We start from the raw sequence: 8,692 nt of genomic DNA on the forward strand, positions 1-8,692 counted from the left end.
ATCAGTCGAGGAAATGGAAAGTGTAAAGGGTTGAGGGTGCAGCCAGGCAGGCGTTCAAACTTGTAACAAAGACGTTCATCATAACTCACAGCAACGTGCAAAAATCAGCCTCAACTGGACGCAGGCTGAGAAAGCCACAAGATGTGACAGGTTTGTTTAAAACGTCGCTGCAGGTGTCGAACACTAAACTCCCTGCAGAGCTTCAGCTTCAACGTGTTCAGTATTTTACATTCTGTGCCATTTAATCATGTTTTAATCTGTTTCACAATACACGTGGATGTTTTGTGATCTTTGTCAAAGTCTGATTTGCTTTTTTTGGTTATGATTTCTGAGTATCCTTCTTACTTATTTTAATTTATTATTAATTTATTATAATGAATAATTTAATTTTTAAATAAATATGAATGCATTTTTGGAAATATAACTTTATTACCATATAGCAAAACAACTTTCATGCCACTGAGATGAAGAGCTGTTGAGGTAACAGGAAGTGATGTCACAGAGGACGTCTCTTGGTGAACATCAGACTGTGGAGAAGAATCTGATGTTCAGATTATTTGGAGTCACGATCAGAGAAGAGTCAGAGTTCAAGTCAATTTAAACTCTGACTCCCCATTTGACCCCTTTAATGTCACTTCCTGTTTCACTTGGACTGCCCAAGTTTTAAAAAAATACTAGTTTGTTGTTATCATTTCATTTAATTCAATTCAAAAATACTTTATTAATCCCAGAGGGAAATTAAGTATTGTCGTAGCTCATCGTCTGGTTTCATTCAAGAGTTGTTATAAATGCAGATAGCTGTGGGCAGGAAGGATCTCCTGCAGCGAATCTGAAGAATCTGGCCACAGATACCGATCCACCTGGATCCAGCTTTCTGTCAGATCCAGCGGGCCTCTCGGTCCTCCTGGGCAGCAGGACCGCCCGAAGGCCGGGCAGAACTCCTCCCTGAGCGGTGATCACTCCTCAGAGCTCCTCGTTACTGTGGACAGGCTGCTGAAGGTGCCAGGAGATGATCCCAGTCCTCCCGTTGTCACGAGCAGTTTCCCAACAGCTGTTGCTCTTCTGCTCACTAACCCAGCTGTTCCTACTCACTAATCATCTTTCTCAGGGTTTAGAAGCTCCTCTCAGCTGCTGTCAGGTTCTCAGCAGCCGTGCCTGTTGAAGGGGCCTCAGCATAAACTGACGTGACTCACTGAACTTTAGTTCAGATGAACTCCACCCGTCAAGCTGCCAGCTGCTCCGTAAGGTGAATCTTTTTGTTCAAAGAAAGCATCCGTCTTACGGATCAGTTCAAGGCACTTTGGTCATAATCTTGTGCAAACCAGCAAACGATGGTGGGCGCTCTCATTCCCCAGTCTGATGTGAGACATCGAGATTGTTTAAGGGCCACACATCCAGCTTGTTTTTGTTCTTTTCCGTTGGGTTTTAGTTTGTTTTTATATTTCCTGGCTGACTTGAAGTTTCTTCCAGACTCCCACCACCTCCATCACAGCTGGGTGGGTTTAGAGACAAGATGTAGGAAACAGGAAACTGGAGAAAAACTTGTGATGTGACAAAAGGAGTGAGATTCCTGGTTGTGGAGAAACGGTTCAATTATTCTGCTAAGTGAGACTTTTCATGCGTCTTCACTTTGTTTTAGAGTCAGAAGTGAGATCTGAGAGTTCAATAGTACAGAGATGTCAGAGCAGATTAATGTTCCCACCCCCATTGTAAGAAGTCTTCAGGATGTTTATTAGAGCCTGGACGTTCAAAAACTGACTTCATTAATTAGACACCTCCCGCTTTTCATACCAGACTATTAAAACCAACATCTGCAGCGTTTATTTCGATGCTTTTCTGCAGAACAGCAGCAGTGGATGAACGTTTGACTCCCCCACAACGAGAACTTTCATCTCCAATCAAAGTCTGGAGCTTTTCATGTCGTTCAGCTGCGTTTAGGTGAGAAATGATGCTTTTGAAGTCAGAAACTTTCTGGGTTGAACCGTTTTTCTTCAGAGGAAAATAACTTATTTTGATAGAAAAAAATCATAAATTTGCATATTATTGTGTTGGAAACAAAAATAAAATGTTTTTATTTCATAAAGTAGGAAAAATTTCATTTTCTGTAATAAAAAAGCAAAGTGAATATTGAGTGTTGAATATGATGAAGAAGCAGAAACTGAAGTGTTAAAGCTAAAAACAGCTAAACCCTAAATCCAGCTAAATGCAGCAAAGGGTTAGCTAAAAATGTGAAAAATTAACTAGAAGCTAAATATTTGAAAGGTCAGCTTGAAGCTAAAAGCAGAACGGTAGCTAAAAGCTTTTACTTTAATAAAGATGAAGAAGGAGCCTCCTCCTGTTCAGGGCTGTACATTCATGCTGGGCTCTATTTTCAACCTTTGTTTATGCAGGTTAATCCCATTAAGACTCAGGAACTCACCTGATTAAAAGCCCCGCCCACTTATCCTCCCAACACAACAAGCTGTCAATCACAGGGTAACATGACACTTTCTTAAAGCCTCATAACTAATTAAAACTGTGCAAACCTGCTTATTTGAACCAGCAGCAGCAAGATAATGAGTTAAATCAGCCAAAATAATTGTTTGAAACGTGCTTCCATCTTTTATTGGAATTAATCCATTAATAATCCATAATTCAGCCATCACCCATTCGTTTCTATAGAGGGGGCAGGATGTGAGGCGCTGTAAGAGCCTGAGGGTCAGTATGTAACCTGCATCTTCTGCCTTTCAGTCCTCTCTTTACTCAAAGTACAGCTTGGTGGCTGAAAGTAGCAGAACAGAAGCTAAAAGCTAAAAGTAGCATAAGAAGACAAGCAGCGTGTGTGACGTAGATTCCAACGAGAATAATGTTTTTAAAAGAAACTGCAGAAATCTGAGTGTTTCTGAGGAGAAAGCTGCACTTTATAATAAGTTTTTATTTTTCTGAAAAGTTTCAACTTACACAACAAAGCCGCAGCACCGTCTCCTGAAGGAGCTGAGCGTTTTATTGATGAATGGCTAAAATAGCACAGAGTCTGCAGAACTGCACAGATGCATGTAAAAAATACAAACCAACTGAATGTGCATGTGAAGAAGATGCTGGAGACTTTATCCTAAATAAAGACACATTTTAGAAGCTGAAGTAAAGTCTGTGCAGGAAAGTCGGTCACCAGCAGAGTTTCAGTAACGTTTTCTACACTGCGCCTCATTTGCACGTGCGCTGGCCCAGTTTCCCTCTGCAGCCGCCATCACTCTGACAGCCTGCGCTCCGTGCACGTTGTGTGCTGGCTGATGTGACTGAGCACAACGGGGGAGCTCCTGAATGTCCTGAGTCCAAGGCTCCGAGTTTAACAAGTGAATAAACCCCGTTCAGAGGATAGAAACACCTTCTCTGTTGTTCAAGGCGCATTCCGTTTCATCTTTTTATTTGTGCCACGCTCGGCTGCTTCCAGCTCTTTGGCAACGCGGCTCCTCACTTTGTCTCCTTTTTTACTTGATAAAATAAAACATGTAAATTGGGTGCCAGTAAAATTCCTGGCGCTGGAATGAGTTTTATGCTAAATCTTTGTTAAGGCAGACTTTTTTTTAATTGAAATATCAAGAGACGTGCACGCGCATTAATTAGGCATGAGGTCTGAGCTTCAAAAGCTCAAAGGCTTGTTGAAATGGACAAATCTGAAAAATGAATACAACCGCCACGGCTCAGGTTTGTGTCGGTGTTTGCGTTGATCCTTGTGTTTTGAAGGTATTCTGAGGTGATGTGGTTCTGGGTGACCCACGTTGACCTCCAGAATGAGTCCCACACCTCATCACTGTTCTAACACTCCGCCCACAGCCGCTGGTTTAGAGGTGGATCAAAAGTAGAGCTCACTGCTGCCAGACTTATGGAGGGGAATCATCATCTGCTGCTGAACTTGGACAAGACAAAGGAGAAGGAGGTGGATTCAGGAGGAAGGCCCACAACCAGGGCCATGCACACTTCAGGGATGATTTGGAGGCTGCAGCACCAACACAGATACAGGAAGATGATGTGCTGACTGTATTTTCTGAAGCTCAGATCCATCAACTTGTGCAGTAAGATGATGGAGATTCTGTTTTTTAATCAGTCTGTGGCGGCAGGTGTCAGCTACACAGGTGGAGGTCTGCAGAGGGTGCAGCATCAGTGGCAGGGATGCAGCAGCATCAGTAAACTCCTTTTAAAGTGCTGGGGGGAAAAAACACTGCACAGAACTGGAAAATGTTGAGGCTCCATCATGAACAATCTGTCCCATCTCTTTCATGACACCCTACAAAGACAGCGAAGCTCTTTTTTAAACAGACACACTCAGATCTGCTGCCTCAGAGAACGCTACAAAACGATAAACTCTGCCATTTTCACTTTACAGCAGCTCATCGTTAACAGATGAACACCTGCGCACAGCAGGAACAGGAAGCCATGACCAGACAGTGATGAAGAAGACTCATCCACAGAAACACTGAGCGTGGGAGCACCTGGGGAGGACAGCAGGTGGTGGAGGCAGGGCTCCATTACACCAGGAAGAAACACTGAGCAGGACAGGGGATGCAATCCTCACCTTTAAATATTATACACAGAGTACCCAACACAGTAAAATCTGTTGCCTCCATGGCTGCACCTCTAGAGTTGCGTTGCTCACGGTGGCTGCATGTTGGACTAGAAACTTTAACTTCCCTCTTTTTTATGGATGAAAATCACTTTTGTTTGTTTGTTGGACGATTGTTTCTTCTGGTATCAGACGCTGTGCAGCTTGAAGGATTTTTACTGAAACTTTTTTCACTTTTGGACATTTGTTGTACTGCGTAACCATGACAACAAGTTTTGTTTTGTTTTTTTTTACAGCCAGGAGCAGCTGATGAACATCTCAAAGCTCAAATACCTCAACTACATCCCCAAATCCCAAATTAATTTAAATGGAGGCGCCGTGGACGAATTCCCAACTACCTGGGTTGTGGTGCTCGTGTACCTGACCATGAAGATCCTGGAGCTGGCGGGACACACGGCTTGTGACAGCAGAAGGACCAGGATCATCCCCGTACTTGCAGCTGACCATCTGCAATGAAGAGGAGCTGGGCAGCTGCTGGGAGGAGTGACCATCGCTCAGGCAGGAGGTTCTGACCAGTGTTTGGGTGGTCCTGCTGCCCAGGAGAGCCAAGAGGCCCAGCGAGTCCGCTGCAGGTGATCCTTCCTGCCCTCAGCATCTAGAACAACTCTTGAATGAAACTAGAACGTTCAGTAAGAGTCCTTCCCTCCGATCAAGAAACATTTCTCTTCACATCTCACCTGCTTTGAGACTCCAGCTCTTCTTTGTAACGTATTTTAGATCCACAGTCACAACTTTGATTCATTAACAAACTTTTAAACAACGTGACTCGTCCATGGATGATAACTGGGCTGTAATTTATGTGCTCACACATGCACTCCCCTCCGTGACTGCTTAAACTAAAGGAATGTAAAGCTCTCCAGCTAGCTGTTAGCTTGAGCAAACATCTGTGCACCCAAAGCTTCTGTTAAATCAGAGAGTTGTTCAGCTGCACGACTTGGTCCTGGATCATAAAGCAGCAACTAGCTCTCGCTGAGATGCTTTCTCTGCTTTTAAATACAAATAAAGTAAACTTTGTTTTTATTAATACTGTAGTATTAATAAATATTTGACAAAGACAGATTTGAGGAACGTTTTACACTGAACCTCTTGTGAAATATCTACATGCTTGCTCCTTTCCAAGGGGGCAGTGCAGACCTTTCACCGAGAACAGCTCTCCTCATCCTCAAGAGTCCAGGAGCACCTCTGATGTGTTTTGATGCGGTGAGTTGCTGTAAGACGTCTCTGTGAGACGAGTGCGGGGGCGTGGGGGTCTCTCACCTGAAGCTTCCCCCTCTGGCTGCCTGTGCTTTGTTGTTGGGCGGCAGCAGAACTGGGATTCAGCTCCAAACCAGAAGATCAAGTTGGTCTTCAGCAAAGACTCAGCGCCGACCAGGAGCTGCAAACAAGTGGATGTTTCGTCAGAGGGGCTTCTCTGGATGACACAAGCTAGATGATTTCTGAGTCGTGAGTCAGCCAGTGTCAGTCGTCCATCTTTGATTCTTCTTCGGTCCTTCCTGTGGCGTTCACTCTGAAGGATGGAAGTCCTCCCTGACACAACAGAGTTGGATCTCTGGACCAGCGGGTGCATTCTGCTTGTGCTTTCATCCATTCACTGAGCAAACAGATAAATGCAGGCCCTGTTTACGCTGCGCGTCTGTTGCGTGAACCATTCAGACGTTTGTGTACTGGACTTGGGCCCTGGTTCAGTCTGAACTGAAGCTTTTTGAATCAGAGTGGAGATGTTCAGGTAACCCTCCACAGAGACGTGAAGTACTCTGCAGGGTGATGTCAGGAGGTTTTCTGCACTGACATTTTCAATAAATGGCCAGGTTCTTCACAGTGTCTTATCTTACACATGTCATCAGAACATGTGACAGTTTGGGTCAAAATACAATAATTTTATTGTGACAGTACAATAATTCATCATTTGTGGTGATATGGGCATATGGGAAGTGGTGGTGCAGAGGTTAGAGAAGGTTGCCAGTTCGACTTCCCGAAACAACAACATCAAAAAGTAGAAAGAAAATATGAACCACCCACACCTTCCTCCACCCTCATTTGACCCAGTCTGGGCCCGTGAGCAAAGCCCTTAACCTCCACCACCTCCCAATCAGGTCTCTCTTGAAAATGAGTCCTCGTGGCTCAATGAGACTTCCTGTATAAATAAAGGTTGAATTTAAAAATATATATATATTATCTGGCAACCCTGCCTGTCATGGAAACTGCAGTGTTTCAGTTATAAACTTGCTCTTTTTTTGTTAATTCACCCTAATAAACCAATAAACGTTGAAAAAGCACTAATGTTTCCAGAGGTCGTTCTCATATAAACGTGTAGAGTTGTGGATCCTTTCAACGCAACGCTAACGAAATAACTGAGGTCATGGGTCAAACACCTCCTCTTGTTTATAGACTTACAGCTCTGTAAAAATGACTTTTCTTTTCAGAGTTGTTGGTTGACATCAAGGTTCATGCTCAATAATCCAGGTAAATAATCCAACAATGTTCAATCACGTCATCTGGACAGTTTATTTTTTTGTTGAGACGTTTCACCCTCCAGCCGAATATCAAGGTTCATGCTCAATAATCCAGGTAAATCCATCTGCCCTCGTATGGAGGGTGAAACGTCTCAACAAAAAAAGAAACTGTCCAGATGACCTGACTGAACATTGTTGGGTCGTTGGTAGAACCCAGCAGTTAATCTGGATGAAATGGCTAAAGATCTGTCTGCGTGGTGAGCAGGCGGTGTTGGTACTGTCAGGGTCTCAGAGTCCAGCTGTGCCTGCGCTCTAGGAGAACAAACTGTGGTGGAACATCTGAGATGGTGCTAAGAGCCAAATGTTCTTTTCATGGATTGAACCTGGTACCGGAGCTGTGCTTGGCCACCTTCACTTCACGATGCAGAGACTTTCCTCCTCAGGTCTCGCCCTGCTTTGAGACTCCAGTCCGTCTCGTCATGTCGTCAGACATGAAACAAATCTGTTCCTGGAACAGCAGCAGCAGAGGGAGGGAGGATTTTCAGGGACATCCAAAGCCCTGAAAGTTCAAGTTTAAAAACGCAGCTAGATCTTGAAACCTTGTCTGAATTAGACAATCCTTATTTAAAAATAAATAAAGTTATAAAGTGACTTTTTGTTTGCTGAGGACACAGTCTTGTGTCTCGGCATTAAAGCCGCTGCTCTGAGCAGAGGTCGTTGTGTGATCCAGCTCACCAACAGTGCACCCCGTTATTCACTGACTCTGCGTTAAACTGTCATGTCTGAACGGTGCTGCAGCAACAACCCAGGGGCTCAGAGGTGATTATGCACGAGAGAAGTTTCTCTTGTGGACAACAATAATCAGATGTGACTTACTGAAACAATCTGAGCAAATGGTAAAAGAACAATAAATCATGGAGGGAAGTGTGGAAGTTCTTTTGTGTTTCACGCCTTCAAGACTTCATTGATTTCACCTCTTTGGTGCTGTAGCAACAGAAATGAGACTGAAAACAGCTGAAATGCTTACCTGGCACTGCGCAGAAACCCAATGGTAGAGCAATGAGTTCATTCTTTGTGACTGCAACAAAGTGAATTCATGTTTGGGTTTTTTAAGATGCCAAGAATAATTTTAGATTTCAGTCTGCAGCTTCTTTCTTTTCCTGCTCTCTTCTCTTTCGTTTTTAAATGTTCCTGTTTTTTTTATTCCATTTCTCTCCTCATCTCTTCCCGTTCTCCATTTTTCCTGAAAACATAAAAAGTGTCACGGTGGTGCAGTTGGTAGAGCTGTTGCCGCTCAACGAAAAGGTTGCCGGTTCAAATCCTGGCCGGGGACCTTTCTGAGTGGAGTCTGCATGTTCTCTCCGTGTTCTCCAGTTTCCGCCCACAGACCAAAAACATGCATATTAGGCTGATTGGTGACTCTAAATTGTATCTAGGAGAGAGAGAGAGAGAGAGAGAGAGAGAGGTTGTTTGTCTCGTTTGTCTCTTTGGGTTCCTGTGATGGACTGGAGACCTGTCCAGGGTGTCCCCTGCCTCTCACAGTGATGGCTGGACATGGGCACCAGTGACCCCTGCGACGCACAAAAGAAGCAGGTAAAGATGATGGATGGAAGGATGGATGGATGGATGGATGGATGGA

The sequence above is a fragment of the Nematolebias whitei genome, chromosome 6, assembly GCF_014905685.2.
Source record: "Nematolebias whitei isolate Nwh7 chromosome 6, NemWhi1, whole genome shotgun sequence".
NCBI lineage: Eukaryota > Metazoa > Chordata > Actinopteri > Cyprinodontiformes > Rivulidae > Nematolebias > Nematolebias whitei.